Source organism: Callorhinchus milii, unplaced genomic scaffold (assembly GCF_018977255.1).
Source record: "Callorhinchus milii isolate IMCB2004 unplaced genomic scaffold, IMCB_Cmil_1.0 Scaffold1, whole genome shotgun sequence".
NCBI classification, from domain to species: domain Eukaryota; kingdom Metazoa; phylum Chordata; class Chondrichthyes; order Chimaeriformes; family Callorhinchidae; genus Callorhinchus; species Callorhinchus milii.
In genome coordinates, this window is record NW_024704742.1 from 20,586,484 (window position 1) to 20,607,112 (window position 20,629).

Consider the following 20,629-nt stretch of genomic DNA (forward strand, 5'->3'; position numbering starts at 1 on the left):
TGCCTCCCCCTCTCAACTTGTCCTTAAAAACCTCTCCCTCCCAACATGCCTCCGTTCTGACGAAGGGTCGTGCACCCAAAACTTTGACTCACTTTCCTTTCTCCATAGATGCTGCCTGACCTGCTGAGTTTTCCCAGCGCTCTCTGTTTCTGTGTCTTGACAAAATACTTGGTGAACAAAATATCAACCTCCCGCAAAAAGTAACTATTTTAGGAAGTTGAAAGATACTAAGAAAAGTAATATCCATTCATATGTAACATGGCAGTATTATTGGTCTGGCTGACTCATCACTGAAAACCACTTAGAAATGACCTCTACAGAGTGATTTAAACTGTAATAACATAATAATAACAACAATAATAATAACAAGCTAAGAAATGAATGCAAGTTCAGCTCATCCTCCCATTTTGCCCACTGTCAGGATATACCTCATCTACACTTGGCAGTTTCCCAGCTGACACAGGAAATACCCTGTATAAGTAATTCAAAGGGTAAAGTTAGGAACTGAGATTGCAGTACGACATGTTAGTTAGTACATGTCAATAAATGGAAGGATCAGTAATATCATAATGTTCGGTTTAACGTAGGAAGAAATTACTCATTACTGAAAAAAGCTTAACAGCTGAAGCTATTATTATTTCCAGCAGTCATGTGTCAAATGAACACATGCCGTTTGTATGGTTAGCAAGACTTTTCACATTGAAGCATCTCAAAGTGTGTTACAAGGAATTACAGTACAGTGCAGCGAACATTTTTGTTGGCAACCACAGCAGCTTTTTTTTGCCAGCAAGATTCCAAAATTAATTGACTGACCAAATAAATTGGAGTGACTCCCTTCCCAAACAATGTCACTGTGTCATACCATTGGGCAATGCATTTGAAATGTCAGACTCGATACTCTGCTCAAATCCTGGCGTGGGCATGAACACTCAATAATAAATTAATATTTGCATTTGATATAACGCCTTTCATGTCAGGTGCCTCAAAGCTGTACTCTAAAGGGTAGCACTGTACATCTTGCAGGTGAATGCGACAGCCAATTTGCATGCAGCAATGTCCCACCAACAGGCATGAATTGAATGAACGCTTTTGTCAGGGGGATTATTGACCAGGATACAAGGAGAAATTCCCTCGCTTCTCAAACGGGATCTTTAACGTCCATTTGAGCAGGCAGACACTTCCTTGGGTGTCCTGGTCAACAAGTGTACCCCACCCCTCTTTTGGCAGGCAAGCTTTCAGCCATTCTGTCTCCTTTCTCTGGAATTCTACCCATCTTAATTAGGAACAAGTACAAACTTCACTCCAACACGATCCCTTTTAGGAGCATTATTTCCGTGAGTACCCACTTGAATCCTTATTAAAGGATTCTCATTGGTAATTATTGCGTGTTAGTCTCCACTTTGTCAAAAATATTGTAACCATAATTTAGAGTAACTGGTTTTCTATGACCTGCTCTGTGACCTGAACTTGAAATCCTGGCACTGAAGAGCACACAGAAATTTCTGGGAATGGCGTGTTCCAAATATTAAGATTGTTCTCTTTCTCTGAAGCGTAATGGAAATAATAGTGCGTAAAACATGACAGAAAAAAAATACTAATCAATTCCCTTTTCTCTCAGAAATACCTCTAAGCATTTCCAGCAAAACAAATAACTGACTCTGAAATGACTGAATGCAACATTATTTACTAGATGTTGCGGAACATGACAAATGTATTGCATACAATTCAAATCACAAGCATGTCTTTGTTCTAAGGGATGATGATTTCAAATTTGCAAAGTAAAGGAAAATGATGGGCATGAAAGCCTAGTTGAGCTGTTATTCAGTGAAATAAGGTGTCTTAGTAACTGGTGAATCCATGGAACATTTGAGTTACAATAGACTGAAAGATGTAATGTTGCAAGCTAGATAGGATGTCCTCCCCTTCCTGATAAACTCAGTGCTGTCAAATTGCTGACTTTGTACGAACTCAGCAGTTGCAACAATTGCAATGCAGAATGCATCCAGACTACATATTAATGGATGGAATATCCCAGAGACTATGATTCTGATTTCAGAGCCTCCTGAGGACACCTAGTGTCAGAAAGGAGAAGTGAGATGTTTCAAACTGTGTAATATCAATAATATATGATGTGTTGTAATAAATAATCTGATAAAATGTGCTCAATTAATTTCTGATCTATTGGATGCATCACGTATATTCAATTTGAATAGCGATTTTACCTGATTGCCTTTTCTCCCTTACCTTTGCCCAAAGAACAAATCGATTAACAGCTGCCTTGAAGCGACAAGTAGAGATGCCCAATTGAATTATCAAACGCTTCAGGACACTCTCCCAACGTGAAAGTCTCCATATAAGTGTGAATTGTAAATTGCATTGTAATTGAGGACGTTCAAAAGTGTAGCTCAGCTATACTTCTTGATATCATGGTTCTTTACTTCAAACTGAGCAGTGCATGTCAGAACTTTCTCACCCGCCTGATCATTGGCCTTGAGCCAACTCATATCCAGACACAAAAGAGCTAAACAGCAGCAATTAATTAGTGACACAACAAACTCCAGCTACAATAACAAATTCACTTCTTTCTTAGCCAATTTAACTCTTCATAATACAATACACAGCACACTGACACCTCCTCATACCATTTTATCTAGTGTTATACCAGCTACCCTGTGACACCCGTTATGCTTCGATAGAAGTTCTGCAATTCAGTTCAATTTAATTAAAAACAATTTTGGCAACATTGTAGTTCTGAAAGTTATCTTGACACCTACTAATGAGGAACTTACACTTAATCAAAACAACATTCACAATCAAGATTGCGATTCTGCAAGTCAGCTCGACACTAACTAACAAGTATAAGCAAATCCAACCAAAACTATTTTTAATAATTCACTTCTGATCACAACACTAGAAATTATAGCCTTACAATTTCACCTAGTCTTAGCCTGTGACAAGACTTTGTCTTAAAGTGTACGTCACTCTGAGATGCTACCCATGTGAAACATGCTATATCAACAAGTTGTTACTGTTGTTGTTGAAACAAGTTAAAATTCGGGCTGCATTTATTTTTAAGAACAGTGGAAAACCATTTTTGCAAATTATAATTAGAAAATTAATCTGTACACAATTCAATGATCAAGGCTATTTTTACTTGGAAAGTAGATTTGAAAGAAATACCTGGCTCAGTCTGTAGCATTCTTGGCTGAATCAGAAGATTGTGGGTTCAAGCTCCATGTGGGGACAGATTCACTCTTGTTTATTTGTCCCCTCCAACAGAGGTGAAATTGACTCTGGTTCTCAATTTGTATGTCTCCAGCTCCCTTCTATCCTCAACTAAATTCAATCCTTAATATACCAGGAGTAAGTCAGCTGGCGGTTTCCAGGGTGATACGAGATGTAACAAATACCCTTAAAATTAAAGTGCACCACAAATGTTTTATCTACAGGCAAGATGTTCAGATGCACAACAAACAAATAATTTATGACATTGCTGGCTTCCCCTGAAGAGAAGGTGTAATGGAATTCCATACAGTTGGATTGCACAGTGCCAACAGACCCCTGGCCAGAAATCCTACCTTGGCAAAAACAATTCTTACTCAATGAATGTGCAGATGACAGGTAATGATCAAAGAAGGAACATGCATGTTAGTTACCATCACTCTAAAAGTCTACTTGATGGATGCATTTTAGGTGCATGCTCTATTCTAAGTTTAATGGAAGAAGATAGATGAATGGATGTTGGACTCAAGGGATCAGAGCTAATGTGGTGTGCCTATAGCTGATGGCCTGCAGTAGAACTCAGAGATATGAATAGAGAGATTACACTCATTCCCAACCATAGGGCGCCTAAATTAGTTTAAAAGAGAATTAGATAGAATCTTGAAAAAGATGAACGTTAAAGCCTGTAGACTAATGGATCATTCAGAGTAAAAATCACTAGCACAGATTTTGTGAACTATTTTGCCTGTTTTTGTGTTGTAACATTCTATGATTCCATGAATGATATGTTTAGTTTTTTTCCCACTGCCTGGATCAGTTTTGTTGGACACATAGCACCATCCTTTCAAAATCAGTAAAACTGTGGTAGTTTGCTGTACATTGCATAACATAGCCAAAGGCAATGGTCTCACCATAGAACTGAAGAACACATGCACAAAACCTGGTATAAACGAGGGGGGAGCTGAGAATCTAGAGCAACAAAAGGATGAACAGTGTCAGTAATAAAACAGATGTCTCCAACACCAAGACCACATCAATCATTTCTTTGTGTGACTTGCAAAGTTTCAGAAAGTTTACTGCTTTTTTTTATTTCATTGCCAGACATGGCCTTTTTGTTCTCTTGCATTCGTCACTGCAGATGCATGGTAATCTGTAAATAAATCACAAAACAAATTACTTTCTGCTGTACCATAATTTATTGATATTACAAAGAATATCTAACGATAGCAAGTGCCATGCAATGTGTTTTCCTTGTCTTTGTAACACTTAGCCTTTTTTTGGTCCGAATCAGTTTCCCGGCATAGTTCAATAGCTCTGGTTGAAGCTTACACTCCCACCAGACATCTGAAAAGAGGAGAGTGGGACGAGTCTCTGTTGGGACGATTGTACCTAAGGCTTATAGATTCGCGCTACAGGAACATTGATCCTTCTCGTCAAGGCACTGGGATATGTCAATGCTGCCCAGCCACATGCTTATCTCTCACAACAGTTGTGACCATCTAGTCAGCCTTTCAATCTAACACAGTATTGAGATACACTTAGACAATGTCTCTCTGCCAATTGAGTCCCTTCCACAATGCTCCACTCCCTCTCTGCTGCCTTTGACAACACCATTCTCCTCCACGGTCCACTTTTGTGACACCACATTTCATTGTTCCATTTGTGTTCACTTGTTTTCAGGTGGATATTAATGAACCATAAAACTGTTTCGGAAGAGAAGGGCATTTCTCCTGGTGAACTGTCAACAATCCTGCAGATTAATTGTCCAGTTACACAAAAGTAGTTTCTGGGACTTTGATGGTGATAACGGTTGCAACATTTATCTACAACAGTCACTACATTTGACAACAATTATCAAGAAGTGCTATGAAAATGCAAGTTCTTCTTTTCCATGTTAGAAATCCAGTTATTTAAATATACCTCCTTATTGGCAGTGGTAGGAGTGATGCATTTAACACACTCACATTCATCATGTTAGTTCTACCTGTTTAATGTAGAATATTTAATTTCTTTGAACGCCTACCTCTTTGAATGTATTGATAGCCAGCTGCCCCTCTCCCTTGTTCTCATTCAACCCTGTCTGTACCTTATTAACCCATGTAATGGGCTCCACGTAAATACAAGTTGCTCTTCTTAAGTAGTCGGAGTGCAATTTCTAGCACATATTCGCATTTGTCCTTATTTTGGATACAGATAAACAACAACAAATTACATTTGCATAACATCTTTCACATCAGGAGGACATCCCAAGATAAATATTTTCTACCTAATGTTGATATTTTCATTGGTAAATAAAAACATTCAGATAATACTGAGGTAAAAGATACATTTATAAAAATGAACCATCCATACCTCTGTTCAAACCAGAAAAACAATTATTCTGTTGAGGTGTGATGCAGAAACGATAAAGGAAGAGGAAAACTGGGGAATGGGTAGAGATTAAATCATGGTTAACAGAAAAACAAGGCTCAGGTTCTGAACACGGGGCAAAACTGCATGGGAATGATTTATTGAGAAGGTTTTACCACTCAGTCGGGAGTCACAAAGGCCGGTTTGCACTGTGTGTGGAGGCACTGGATTTCAAACTGTTAGCTTCTGGCTTTTAAACAAGCTTCTGTACAGTGGGAACAAAACCTAAACTGTGAATCATTTACAAAATTTGATTCTTGTGAGGTTCACAGTGTTTTCCGAGACAAGGAAAAGATAAAGGATTAAATAGTGCCGCACTTACAGCAGTCAATATGGAAAGTGTTCTACAAAACATCATCTCTCTCCTTCTCAACCTCTCTTTCAAACCCACTGAACCTTTAGTGCATAACGTTTTCGTTTGGTTCCATCTTTAGCTCTCCTCCTTCCTCACATTCAGTCACTTTTCTTCATCGTCACCACATTGTCTATCCCGGGCAGGGTGAAATGTTGGTCAAGTTTCGTTACTCCACATGCCTTTGTTTACCTAGCACCAAGTAGGAACCCAGTTGTTAGATTGCTTTTCCGGGGGTAATAACCCTTCAAAAAAATAATAATAATTTGGTCACTCAATCCTTGACTGTTTGTGGTACACTGCTGTGAGGCAATTGGCTGTCTTGTTTTACACACAAAATATACAGTCAATTCACTTTACAGTATATTCTGTGAAGTTTTTGAGACATTTAGCAGATGTGATAAAGCACAATATCAAATGCAAGGATTATTATTATCATTACTTCCACCCCTGTCTCACGCAAAATGCCACAGAAGCCCTTTTTCACACCTTTGATACCTCCGAATCAATTTCTCAAATGCAATCCGTGCCAGTTTTTCTAGTTCTACCAACCACAAATACCAGCTCATACGAAACTCCACTGAACACATCCTCACCAGCATCAAACCATCACCTATAAATCCTTTCACACTCTAGCACCTCCATATCTCTGTGATCTTCTACACAACTCTTCTGCTGGCTGCCTCCACTCAGCTAACTTGGTCCTACAGTGCATCCACACACTCTTTTCCCCAACATCATGTTTAAGCCTTTAGTTGCTATAGCCCCAATCCTTGGAATACCCTTCCTGTATCCCTCAACCTTACCCTTCTCTGTCTTTAAATCCTGTCTGTGAACCTATTTATTCAACTGTGCCTCAGGCCATCTCTACCCTTTTCCCTTGCTTTTGATGTCTGACACCATCTCTGTGAAGCTATCAAGGCCATTATCCTACATGAAGGGCACTATATAAATGGAATTTATTGTCTTAAATGCCTGGTGTGACCACTCAATTTCATTTTGCTGACCAAAGAAATGCAAGGTTTACAGTAACCTTCTGTCAAAATGTGTTCAAAGTAAACAAGATGAGTTTCGCTTTGTCAGCACATCAAAGCCAACGTGACCCTTGTGAACATAGAAAAAGGTCAGTCAGGAGATTCCTAATGACGTTCAGCAGATGTGCAATTAAACTTGTCACCGATTGCAATAGACTCATCAGAATTCTATCTGCATCCTAAAAAGCCTTCACAACTACCTCAGCTGGGTTAATTATCTCAGCAGTTTCATGCCAAAATGAGTAATGTGGCTGCTTTCTCAGACCTATACCAGCCACAGCAGTGCATGTACTTTCTCAAAGTGATCTTGATTCAAAGCAGGTAAAGAATGATATTTGAGATGGAGTCACGAGAAGTGGCTTTGGAGGAAAACTTTTTGTCTGGGTCTAAATTTATTTTATTCATATAGTATTTCAGAGGGTCCAGAATTTGGCAAATTGTTGAATTCAGGCATCATTTTGCCAGCTTTATATTTACAATGGTATTTAAAAAAATAACCTAATGTTTTCTCTAGAATCCTACAGAAATAGAGTAAGATAAATCTAAATGCAGATGAAATTTCCCCCTATGTGCAATTACAATGGGGAAATCTTATTACAGTCTGACTTCTTCAACACTGGCACACAAAACACCAAGTAACAGGTTAACTAACTGGCTTAGTTGGTAGCACTCTCTCCTCTGAATCAGAGGTTGCAGGTTCAAGCCCCACTTCAGGACTTCAGGTTATCACTCCAAATACAGTACTGAAGAGTGCTGCATTGTCAGATATGCTATACATTGGAATGGGATGTTAAACTAAGGTTCTGTTTGTCTGCACAACTGGGTGATAATGATCGCAATGCACTATTTGAAAAGAGAAGGAAATTTTTCCCAGTGTCCTGGCCAACAATCCTCCAGATAAAATTGGTCATTTATTTCATGGGTGTTTGTAGGACAACGACATATGCAAATTGACTTGGAATTGCCTAAAAATACACTACATTGTGTAGTAAAATCCTGTGAATTGCTTTGAATGTGTGAGAAGGCTTTGTCAAATGCAAGGTTTATTATTATTAAAACTATAACATTCCAGCTTTCTGATCAGACTAAGCTGGTCATCAGCATGAACAAAGTTGATGGAGTAACTGGACCACAACAGAATGCTATCAAGTGAAATACTGCAGGGTCAATAAACAATGTAGGTACAATAATATGGATGATAAAAGAAAATGCTCCATCTGTTAATCTATAAACGTTTGTGACCACTAAAACTCCATGAACAGTGTAATACATCCTACATGTATAGAGCAGTATATTTACAGTAAATAGATCAATAAACCTTTATGGACTGGATGAAACTGTTGTTCGCTGAAAAGTAGAAACATCCTATTGTTTGTTTGCTTGCTGCTTCCGATCAAAATTTATGACAGTAATACATTTCTTAAAAAGATTTATTCACCCACAAACACATTGTTTATATCTAACATCAATTTGCAAACAAACATAAACATGAACTGCAGAATCCTACAGAAATAGAATAAAATAAATCTAAACACAGATGAAATTTCTCCCTATTTTGACTGCGCAATTATAATGGAGAACTCTTATTACAGTCTGACATCTTCAACACTGCCCACAGAACACCAATTAACAAGTCAACTAACTGGCTCAGTTGGTAGCACTCGCGCCTCTGAATCAGAAGTTGTAGGTTCAAGTCCCACATCAGGACTTTGATTCACAGTTTAGGTTGTTACTGAGGAGTGTTGAATTGTCAGATATGCTATACTTTGGAAAGAAATGTTAAACTAAGGTTCTGTTTTCTGTACAAGTGGATGGTAAAGATTTTATGGACTGGATGAAACTGTCGCTCACTGAAAAGTAGAAACATTCTATTGTTGGTTTGCTTGCTACTCCGGATCAAAGTAAGACATTTCTTGAAGAGATTTATTTGCCCACAATACACATTGTTCATATCAATACATCAATTTGCAAACATGAAAATGAACTGCAGTAAAATTCAAGTTCTGATAAATATTGAACATGTTTCTTAATTAAAGACCAAAAACACTTGGCGGAGGGAGGGGAAGGTTAGAGGAGAAGTGGGGGAATTTACCCCCAGGATATTTAATGACTTTGGTGTTGAATAGATGTTGTTCTTCACTTGAAGAACAACATCACATGAAGGATGCACACCACCTTACTAAGTCAGTCCGGAACCTTGGTGCCTTGTTTGACGCTCAACTATCCTTTCTACCCCACATCGGTACCATGTCCCACTCTGCCTTCCCCCACTTCCGCAACATCGCCCAGCTCCGCTACTGGCTCAGAACGCAAGCTGCCGAGACCCTCATGCATGCATTCATAATATCCAGGCTCGATTACGCAAACTTTCTGCTTGTTGGCCTCTCCAACTCCTCCCTCCACAGGCTGCAGATCATCCAGAACTCTGCAGCCTGTGTCCTCTCCCGCACCAGTCTCTGTGACCCTATCACTCCCATCCTCACCCAACTCCACTAGCTTCCCATCACACAGAGGATACAGTTCAAGATCCTGGTCCTCACCTTCAAAGCCCACCATGGCCTTACTCCACCCTACCTCTGCGAACTTCTAACCCCCTACCAACCTGCCCAGTCCCTGTAGATGAGAGGAGTCTAAGATTGATTGGCAGCAAACTCTAGCCATTCACAAGTGGCTGGAGTTGGGCTTTCAAACAGTGAGGGGACGGAAGGACAGGGAAGAACAAAAGAGTGAATGGGAGGAGTCAAATCATGATTGATCGACAGCTGAGCCGCCTGTGAAAGGGTAGAGATCCCAAACATTCACAAGTGGTTGCAGGCTGTCAATGACCAGGGCACAGCCACTAATAGGACCCCTTCCCAACCAAAGAGAAAGGCAATGGGAGGGAGGAGGCACTGCCGCTGCTAGGCAGGAAGAGGTTAGGGAACTCCGGCTAACCTCGGACGCCTTTTAAGGCGGACAAAACGTCCATCCCCGATGTGTCCGGCTTAAAGATTTCCACTGTATTTTGATATGCTCTGTAACCTCAGTCTAATCACAATACTATGTTGAGAAAAATGTTCACCTACAAAAATACAGTCACTGCTCTTCACCGTAAAAATTCTGTTAAGCACTTTGAGATGTTTCAACGACATGATAAGTTTCTATATCAAATGCAAGAATTACAATGCTAAGAACTCCATAATAATATATTATATCTATATTAGGTATGGACTACATCTGTGACTGTTTGAGCACTTTGTTTTGGCTCAGAAAAACAGACTCGGAATAACTTAATAAAAACTGTTTTTTTTGCATTATCTGCAATTTAACATGTGCAAAATTGCCAATCTTTATCTTTATCTGCACTCTAAAGCCATAATAGATGTCTGCACCATTACCTTCAGCTACATTTCCCAACAATATGTATCCCTCAGAGGTAAGTAAAGTTAAAGAATTTGAAATTAAGCGAATTAAATAATGAATCTGGAAACTCTTGAAAACATGCACATTTAGTGACCAATTAAATTAACAAGGTGTCACAAAAGTGACCAATGAACAGAGCAACAGTTATTATAGCTTTTTAAATCCTTAGGTTAGTTTATAGGTACATGGTACTTAACATATACCTAGAACAAGTATAGGTGGAGATTTTACTTGTGTACATCCCATATTATAAGCAAAAGCAAGGTTTGCTCTGGGAGTTACCCAATAACCTCTTTGATGCATGCATAGGGAAAAGAAAATAGGAGGGGTGGGGGCTTTTGTGGAGTACAAACACTGGCAAGGACTGGTTGGGCCAAATGGCCTGTTTCCATGCATTATCATTATCATTATCATTCTATCTAGTTTTATGCAGGTCTTTTGGAGAATGGGCAATTTCTACAGCCAGCATGTTCATCACAACAAATGTTTGCTGCGTGTTACAAGAGACTTAGCATAGGTTCCTGATGCACAAGTTTAGAAATGAAAATCTGTCGAAGACCAGCAAACAGTACCTGAGAAGCAGATGGTGACACAGAAGCAGGATAGAGAAAGAGTGCTGGCTTCACACTAGGGCGGTAGGCAAATTGACTTGCGAGGCCATCTGCTATGCCTGTTGTTCTCAAGTTAATATTATGAACATGTTTGTGTTGCTGTGCATCTGGATGTTTCTAAATTGAACACTGACATTGATATTGTCATAGCTTGCTTCAGAACACACATACAGTGCTTTGCAAAGCTCTGAGATGTTGGGTGCTGTAACTAGACTAGTTTATAGCCTGCAAGGCTTATACAGTTCATTGCCCGTTGGTATATTTGAGGTACTTCAAGACAGGTCCTGTCAAGCAGCAGCTGTACACCAAGGACTCCTCTTCTTGGATAGAAGCTTTTGGTGGTTGAATAGAATTTAAAAATCTTGCATTTGATATAGTACACGCCAGTAAGACATCTCAAAGCGCTTCACAGAACTTACTGTAAAGTGTATTTGTCCAAATTTACTCATGACTCAAAATAAGTGAAGCAGTAGTGACAGAGGACACAGCAAAAGATTTTTTGGCAATTCAGCAGACGCATGGAAAAAATGCATACTCTCTCACAATGATATAAACCCAGCTCATGTTCCCTATTAATGGGTGAACAATCCGTTAATGGATTTGATTACACAATGTTGCAAGAGCTGATATTGAAGGTTGTCAATATTTACACTTGACGATGAGTGTTTTCTCTGTAATAACATTTCTGTTGTCGCCTGCTTAAACTTCAAAAGGTAGAAGAATCTTCAGGCCCTTTTATTTTGCCATTTGTTTATCAAGATGTACAAAGTATTAATTATACTATATATATTGCCATTTGTTTCTCCTTCGAAGGCACTGACTTTAAGATCAGATCCCAGGAAGTGGTGTGAAATAACATTGGAAGATGCGGAATCCAGTTCTATCTTTATGCAACCTCACACTTTTCATCAGAGTTTGGATGTTGGTAGCGATCCAGAGTGAAAACTCTGAATGTCTTTTTTTCCCAGTCTAACAGCATAGAAGATTGAAACATGTGACCTTCTGGTCTCTTTGACCATCAGAGAAGCAAGCTACAAATCAAATTTGACACTGCTGGTAGGAAAGTAATAAAAATAGGATCTAATTTGTGGGCTGGGTTAGCAACCTATGTACAGAATTTGTCGTTTTGGTTAACCATGTGTATACTGGTGCATACAAAGGGAATTCAAGTCCCTTCAAATATGTGTTCAACTGTCTTTTCTTCCCCACATCCAAGCCGTGACCCACTCTGCCTTCCCTCACCTCTGTAACATCGCTCAACTCCGCCACTACCTCACCCCTCAGGCCGCTGAAAGTCTTGTTCATGCCTTCATCACCTCCAGGCTCGACTATGCAAATGCTCTGCTTGTCGGCCTTCCCAACTCCTCCCTCCACAGGCTGCAGATAATCCAGAACTCTGCAGCCCATGTTCTCTCCCGCACCAAACTCCTCGACCCCATCTTCCCCATTCTTGCCCGATTCCATTGGCTCCCTATCCTTCAGAGGATCCAGTTCAAGATCCTGGTCCTCACCTACAAAGCCCTCCATGGTCTCGCCCCACCTTACCTCTGCGACCTCCTCGTCCCCTACCAACCTGCCGGTTCCCTCCACTCAGCCGGCTCTGGCCTGCTCCACGTCCTCCAACCCACCCGCCCCACCATGGGCGAGAGAGCCTTCAGCCACTCTGCCTCCAACCTCTGGAATTCATTCCCACAATCACTCCACCTCGCCCCCTCCTTAGCCTTCTTCAAGTCCGCCTCAAAACCCTCCTTTTCGACCATGCCATCGGCCACGCCCCTTCCCGTCCCCTCCTTTCTCCCTCCCTGACCCCAGCTCAGGTCTGAAATACTGTACACTGTCCAGCGCCTTGGGACATCCTCCCGACGTGAAAGGCGCTATACAAATGTAATCTTGTTATTGTTGTTGTTGTTGTTGTTGTGTTCAACAACTGATGAAAATGATTCCAGGTGATTCTACATCTTTTCATTGGTTGTTTCAGGGCATCTGTGCATCGCCACATGGTTAACACAATCCTCCTGAGTGGGTGCAGTAGAGATGGTAAATTACAACGATTCCACTGTGTAGCTGCAAAGAATGATATGTAACATGGAGCTTGTCAAAAGACCCACGTGGTGAAATGGAGACAGACAATCGCAGATGCCACACTGGCAGAGGCTCAATTATTGGTGGATTATTGTATCAAGTATTTGATACATGTGAATTAGAGACTTTGCAGACTGCTATTTATTTAAAATACTTATCAGCGAAATACTTATTTCACTCTAATGGGATTATAATAGAGATGTGAAGGTGAGGAGAAGTGTTTTAAGTTTGATATACACCTGATACTCTCGAAGGTCAAGTGACTCCTGCCAGAACTAATTTTGAAGAGTGTTGTCAGCCTTTCTGCTGATCAAATGAGCATTGTGGAGTCCTGTAGCTCAGTGGTTAGAGCACTCGCCTTGCAAGCGAGAAACCTGGGTTTGATTCCTGGCAGGGCAACACGATGGGCAAGATTCCTTATTCCATACACTTCTGTTACCTAGCAGTAGTAGGAACCTGGTTGTTAGTCGATTGGCGAATTACTTTTCTGGGAGTAATAATCCCTTCAAAAAATAATAATAATAATAATTTGGTCACAAACTGCTGTGCCAATGGGCTGCCACATTTCTCTCAAAAAATCTACTTTCAATTCACTGTACACGCTTTCTATGAAGCGCTTTGAGACGTCTCAAAGGTGTGATAAGGTGCTATATCAAATGCAAGGGTTATTATTATTATTGTTATTAATAGATAACAAAAGCCTGTACAGGTAGAGGTTGAAGATACTATTGGAAAAGAGAAGAAAGTTTCTCTCAGTCTCCTGACTAACAATCCCACATGGTTATTTGTGGGATATTACTGTGGCGAAAATGGCTGCCATATTTACCTACAAGATACATACTCACTACAGTAAATCCTGTGAAGCTCTTTGAGACATCACCCCCTGGTATAAAAGGCACTACGTCACATACAATTATTATTGTACAATGCAATTTACATTTATATAGCACTTTTCACATCAGGAGGATATCTCAAAGTGTATGACACTGCTAGTTGGTCACCTGAGGAGGGTAGGAGAGGGAGAATAATTAGTAATTATTATTGTTAATAAATGGAAGCATTTATGTGAACAGCATCTCATTTGTACGTGGAAGAGCAATATTGAATAGGTCAAAGGAGATACCATTAAAGTTAATGATAGAGACACGACTAATGAAGAAGCTTTTTCATTGAAAGCTTAATTGAAAGCTAACCCTAACCCTAAATTAGATACAAAGACAGCATGCCATGTTTTATTTACCAATTTGGGTAGTCCTATTTTATATTAACACTTAGAGCACCAACCAACAGATAATATGATGATCCATTCACCAAGGGTCATAGACTGGAGATTCATCCTTCAGATGAGCCTCAGTGGAGTATCCAATGCTGAAACCAGGGATTCAAATACAAATGCAAGGATTATTATTATTATTCCTAGCAACAGATTAGAAGACCCAAAAATAGAGCAAAAAATAGCACAATATGATGAGATGCTAACAGGAATCCTGACAATATCCAAAAGTACAGCACAATCAACTCACGGACCCTCATTCCAAAGTGCCAGAAGCAATCCATGGGTTTCCTTTGTTTCGGCTGTGTCTTATCCTCAAGATATCTGGCAAACCTAAAACACATCTCCTCCTATTTAGCAATCCCATTTTCTGAAAATAGTTGAGCATTTTAAATAAAAAGCAGTGCAATGTCTCTCATTTGTGTTTGTCTACAAAATAAGCAATCATTACACTGTACAGTAAATACTGTGAAGGGCTTCGACCTGAAAGACACTACACCAAGTGCAACAATTATTATTATTAGTGAATTCCACTGCAAACATTTGCAAATTGCATTGTTTTTTAAACCTAAATGTTTGACTAGATCTTAAAGTGTGTCATCCTGGCTCAGTTGGTAACACTCTGGTGTTTGAGTCCAAAGGATGTGGGTTCAAGCCCTATGTCAAGATTTGGAACTTGAATAGATTTTGCTGACATTCCAATACAGTGCTGAAAATCTGCTGCATTGCTGAGGTGCCATCCTTCAAATGAGATATTAAACTGAAGTCTGTTTACTTATTCAAGTGGATGTTAAAGATTCCATGGCACTATTTGAGAAGAAATAGGAGTTTCCTCCGGGGTCGTGGGCAACAATTCCCCAAAGAACGTTGGTTATTCACTAAACGACCCTTTGTGGAACATTGCTGTGAGCAAATTGGCTGCCGGGTTCAACTAAAAATACAGTTACTCCACTTTACAGCATATCCTATAAAGCACTGTGATAAGTCCTCCCAACAGGAAAGACATTATATCAAATGTAACGATCATTATTCTTAATAATAATAAAGACTTCAACAAATATAATTACTTCTAAATTCCCAGTAATCATATTTAAGTTGAAATCTAAAAGACTATTGATAGAATGCAGATGACCTTTAGATCTGTGCATGTCAATGTTTATCCTAAATGGTTTGTGAAATAACCTGATGAACCCTCTTTGGAAATTACGCCACAACTGTTTCAGAAACTTTTGGGAACACATTTGTAAAGAAATGTGAACAGTGCATGTCCTGTTGTTAATTTTTGTGACTGTTAATTCTCCTGCAAAGATGGGTTCACACAACGAGTAAGTGTGTATCTTGTTAATATTCAGACAAGGTTGTAATGACAATGAATGGTTTTGAGTATGCCAGTCACGTCACTGTGTGTTCACCACTGATTCTGAAGAGGCTACGTTCAACTTGCCAACTGCAGCAAAGCTAAATTTTAAAAACACTTCTATTGTTCAGTACAAGAAAGAAAACATTGGTTAGTAACTTTTCTACTTTTTCTTGTTAAAGCAAAATGACTGAGCTACAGTCAGTATTCTTTGTCATTTCCAAATGGGCACAAGGAAACCAGAATATGACAGATGGCAGAGGGAAAAAAATTACTCAGCAGGTTGTTGAAATGCCAGAGAATCCTTCTTTTCTGCGATTCAACCAAATTCAAAACAAACTCGTAAAAAAAGGGCAAGGAGGAAGCACTTTCCACATGTGTAAACGACATATGTAGAGAGCAGGACAAAAATCCAGAACAAGAAAACACCATTTGACACACATAAGCGCACATAATAATCCTTGGCATTTGATATAGTGTTAATAACATCAAAATGATTTATAGGTAATTACCATGAAACATAATGTGTTTGGAGGCGAAGGCATTAGATAATTTGTACGTGATTTGGAATCCTGTTAAAAAAATACTGAAAATTAGACCATCATAAAGTTATTATGTCCTTCTATTTAAGAGTGTGTCATATGTACCAGAGTAACTAACATAATGGACTTCCCACACAACTTATGCAGTACATTTTATAAAATTTATCCTTCATTTATCTCCGATAGAACACTTCTGTTGCATTGGCAACTTGAACAGCAGCACTATCAGAGTATTAACAACTACAAAGCTTTTAAACCATCTTAAATAGAGGAGTTAATTTTCTTCAAACTGAAAATTGATTTTATTTTTGTACTATAATCTATAAATCACTAAGCAAACATTCAGTAAAACTCATCTATATCCATATGTTTGAATGCAGTTTGAAAGTAAACATTTAATTTAAATGGAAATGGACATGATTTATATATGATCAATGAGGGGTCAGATGTTACGGGCTTTAAAAAGGAACTGCAAGTTTCAGCTGGAAGTTATTTACTGTCTGGACTCAAGCCAACAGCACTCTTGATAGCTGAAGCCAGGGATCTAAATGAAAAGTAAAGTATATACATTGAGGGTGTACCCAGTAAGGTCAGAAAATGTCAGTAATGTCTCCCTATGGCCTCATTGAAAAAAATACTGAAGAGCTCTGCTGATATTTGACTTTCTACCACTGATTGTCAAACTCTTTGAGAGGTAACCTTTGCCCAAAAGCTAAAATACTACCAGGCACCAAAAAATCCAGTTGAAATAGCTACACACTCCCTTCACTTTTGGAAGCTCCAGCGAATGCATCCCTCACAAAATGACTGTTAGAAAATGTACAGGATAAACCTCTTTATTTTCCTTTCTATGGCTTTGAACCAACAGTGACAGTGATCAGAAATAATTTTATTTATGAACTTGAGAGGAATATAAGACTGTAGAGATATATGATTTTATCAAAAATGTGTGATCCAGTCTATTATGTTTGATTTACTCTGAAAAGAAGGGCAAATGTTTGGTATGTAATTTAATCTCAAGAAAAGTGACACCATGGGTCACATCTGTGAAAAATATGGAAGGTTTAGATACCAGAAAGCACTTCTCTTACAAGGCAGCATTTTTGTGACTTGTTATACAACTATTGAAAACACTATGGCAGCAGATTAAATAGAGAAGGTTCTGTAGGAAACAATGGAATACTGTGTTAGGTTTATTCAGTCAGAGAGGAAGGCTCCATCGTTTATTACAGGGGCAGTCACAGTGGGTTATGAAGTTCATGTGTTTTTTCAGTAGCCCCTTATTTTGGAATGGAATGTTCCAATATGGTAACATTAATAATAATCCTTGCATTTGATATAACGCCTTATCATATATTCGAGACATCTCAAAGCACTGTACAGAATATACTATAAAGTGAATTGACTATATTTTGTGGGCGAAACCAGGCAGCCAATTGCACATAGCAGTGTCCCACAAACAGTCGTGGATTGAGTGACCAAATTATTTTTTATTTATTTTGAAGGAATTATTACCCCCAGAAAAGTGATCTGCCAATTGACTAACAACCAGGTTCCTACTTATTGCTAGGTAAACAGAGCTTTGTAGAGTATGGAAACAAGGTTCTGTCCTTGAATGGTTCAGATCCTACTTCTTACACCGTCTCCACTTCATCTCCACAAACGGTTCTCCTCTTTCCCCCGCAACTTCTTGTGCGACGTTCCTCAGGGCTCTGTTCTTGGTCCCATCCTCTTCGATATGTATATGCTCCCTCCCGCAGACAGGGGGTCAACACCCACATGTATGTGGATGACACCCAACTCTATATCTCTACTTTCAACCTCAACTCCAGCACCATTGCTGTCCTGATTGAATGTCTGTTAGACATTGAGTCCTGGATGAGAGCTAACTTTCTACAGTTGAACGTCAACAAGACTGAGGCTCTCCTGATTGGCTCCTGTCAGCGCCTCCACACCTCAGGTGCTGGCAGCATCACCATCCAAGGATGCCAGTCCAGCATCTTGTTTGACCCTCAATTATCCTTTCTACCCTACAACCATGCCATAATCCTGCTCTGCCTTCCCCCACCTCTGCAACATCACCCGGCTCTGCCATTGTCTCACTCCGCAAGTTTCCGAGACCTTCAAACATGCATTCATAACATCCAGACTTGACTATGAAAACTCTGCTTGTTGGCTTCCCCAACTCCTCCCTCCATAGCTTGCAGATCATCCAGTACTCTGCAGCCCGTGTCTTCTCCTGCACCAGGCTCTGTGTCCCTATCACTCCCATTCTCGCCCGACTCCACTGGCTTCCCATCACACAGAGGATACAGTTCAAGATTCTGGACCTCATCTTCAAAGCCCTCCATGGTCTTGCTCCCCTCTACCTCTGCAACCTCCTAAACCCCTACCAACTTGCCCACTCCCTCAGCTCAGCGGTCTCCTGCCTGCTTCACTTCCCTGCCATTAGGCCTTCAGCCACTCTGCCCCCACCCTTTGGAACTCCATCCCACAGTCCCTCTCCCTTGCCTCCTTCAAGACCTGTCTCAAGACCATCCTCTTTGACCGTGCCTTCAGTCACCCTCCTTTCAACTCTACCCCAAACCTCTCTGATCCCAACCCCCAGCTTGGGTTCGAAACACTAATTGTCCAGCACCTTGGGATGTCCTCCCGACCTGAAAAGCACTGTACAAATGTAATTTTGTTGCTGTTGTTGCTGGGAATTGAACGCAGGTCCTCTCGCTTGCGAGTGCTATAACCACTAAGCTACAGGTCTCCACTGATAAGAAATATATGAGATGGATGAACCTCAGGGTTTACGTACCTAATGCAATTTCATTGCAGATGACCTGGTAGTGCTCAGACAGTACAACTGCATAAAAAGTGCCTCTAAATTCTCCCAGATCTTGCTCATTGCCTACTATTAAGTCCTTTGAAATATTCTTTTGCATTATATATACTACATACTGTAGGCAACAAAAACGACTTGCATTTGTATAGCATCCTCCATGTGATTCAACGTCCCAGAGCACTTGACAGTGGCGAAGTCTGACTCTGAGCCAGGAAGAGAGGGATGTGGGAGGTGATCGTAAACACGATCAAAAAGGAAGGTCTTTAGGTGGGATTTAAAAGTGAGAAAGGAGTAGGCAAGGCGGAGGGATTGAGGGAGAGAATTCCAGAGCTTCAGGGTGTAGTCGGGCCAGGGATTAACAGAAAGACAGGGATTAACAGGAGGCCAGGGATTAACAGGAGGCCAGAGCCAGTTGAGCCGAGGCAGTGGGTGATGGAGTGGGGGTAAGCAAAGCGGATAGCTAGACAGATGCAAGGGCATGAAGGGATTTGAAAATGTGCAAGAGGATCTTGAAGTCGAACCGTTCGGTAATTGTGAGCCAGTGCAGCTTGGCAAAGACTGGTGTGATGGGGGTCCAGAGTTTTGTGCGGGTTGGTATGAATTACTCAATGGTCTCAGTTGCTAAGCAGCTGATATATCATTGATAGCACATTCAAATTGTGCATCTAGTCAAATGGCTATTGAATTTAAGAGGCTATGGAAGTGTCTGTTGCCAATTTTTCTCAAATCTCAACGCCAAAGGTGAGAAATACGAATGAGATCTAAATAATAATAATAATCCTTGCATTTGATGTAGCGCTTTTCACGTCGGGAGGACGTCCCAAAGCCCTTCACAGAACACACTGTAAAGTATATTTGTCGGCGAACGCGGCAGCTAATTGCACACAGCAATGTCCCACAAACAGTCATAGATTGAAAATGACCAATTTATTATTGTTTTTGGTTTTTTTGGAGGGATTATTATTAGGCTCTGTGTGGAGTAAGGAAACTTGCCCAAGGTTTCGCCCTCTGCCTGGAATTGAACTCAGGTCTCTGGCTTGCAAAGCGAGTGCTCTAACCAGTGAGCTACAGGACTCCACAGTAAAATGGATCTTACTGAAAACAACAACAACAATTGCATTTATATAGCGCACTTAAGCAGGGTAGAGTCCCAGAGCACTTTTCTAAGATTGCTTACTAAGAACCTGGTGCAGTTGCCTCTTAGTTTCAGTCACTGTTCAGCTACTTGCCTCAGAGACAACTTGATAGTGTTAAGAAAGATATTCAAATCCAATTTACAACAACAAAGTGAAAGAAAATGCTCTGAGCTACATATCATAATCCAACAACCAAAGTCTTTAAATGTCTTATTTCATTCACAAAAGATGATCGTCTCTCCAAGACCCAAGTCCCAGTACAGTAATTTGGACACAATTAAAACCGTGTCTCCATGAAAAATACATGATTACAAGCTATTTTGTGTCAGAATATGTAAAGGATATTTTTAACATGGTTCTTATTTTTTGACAGATG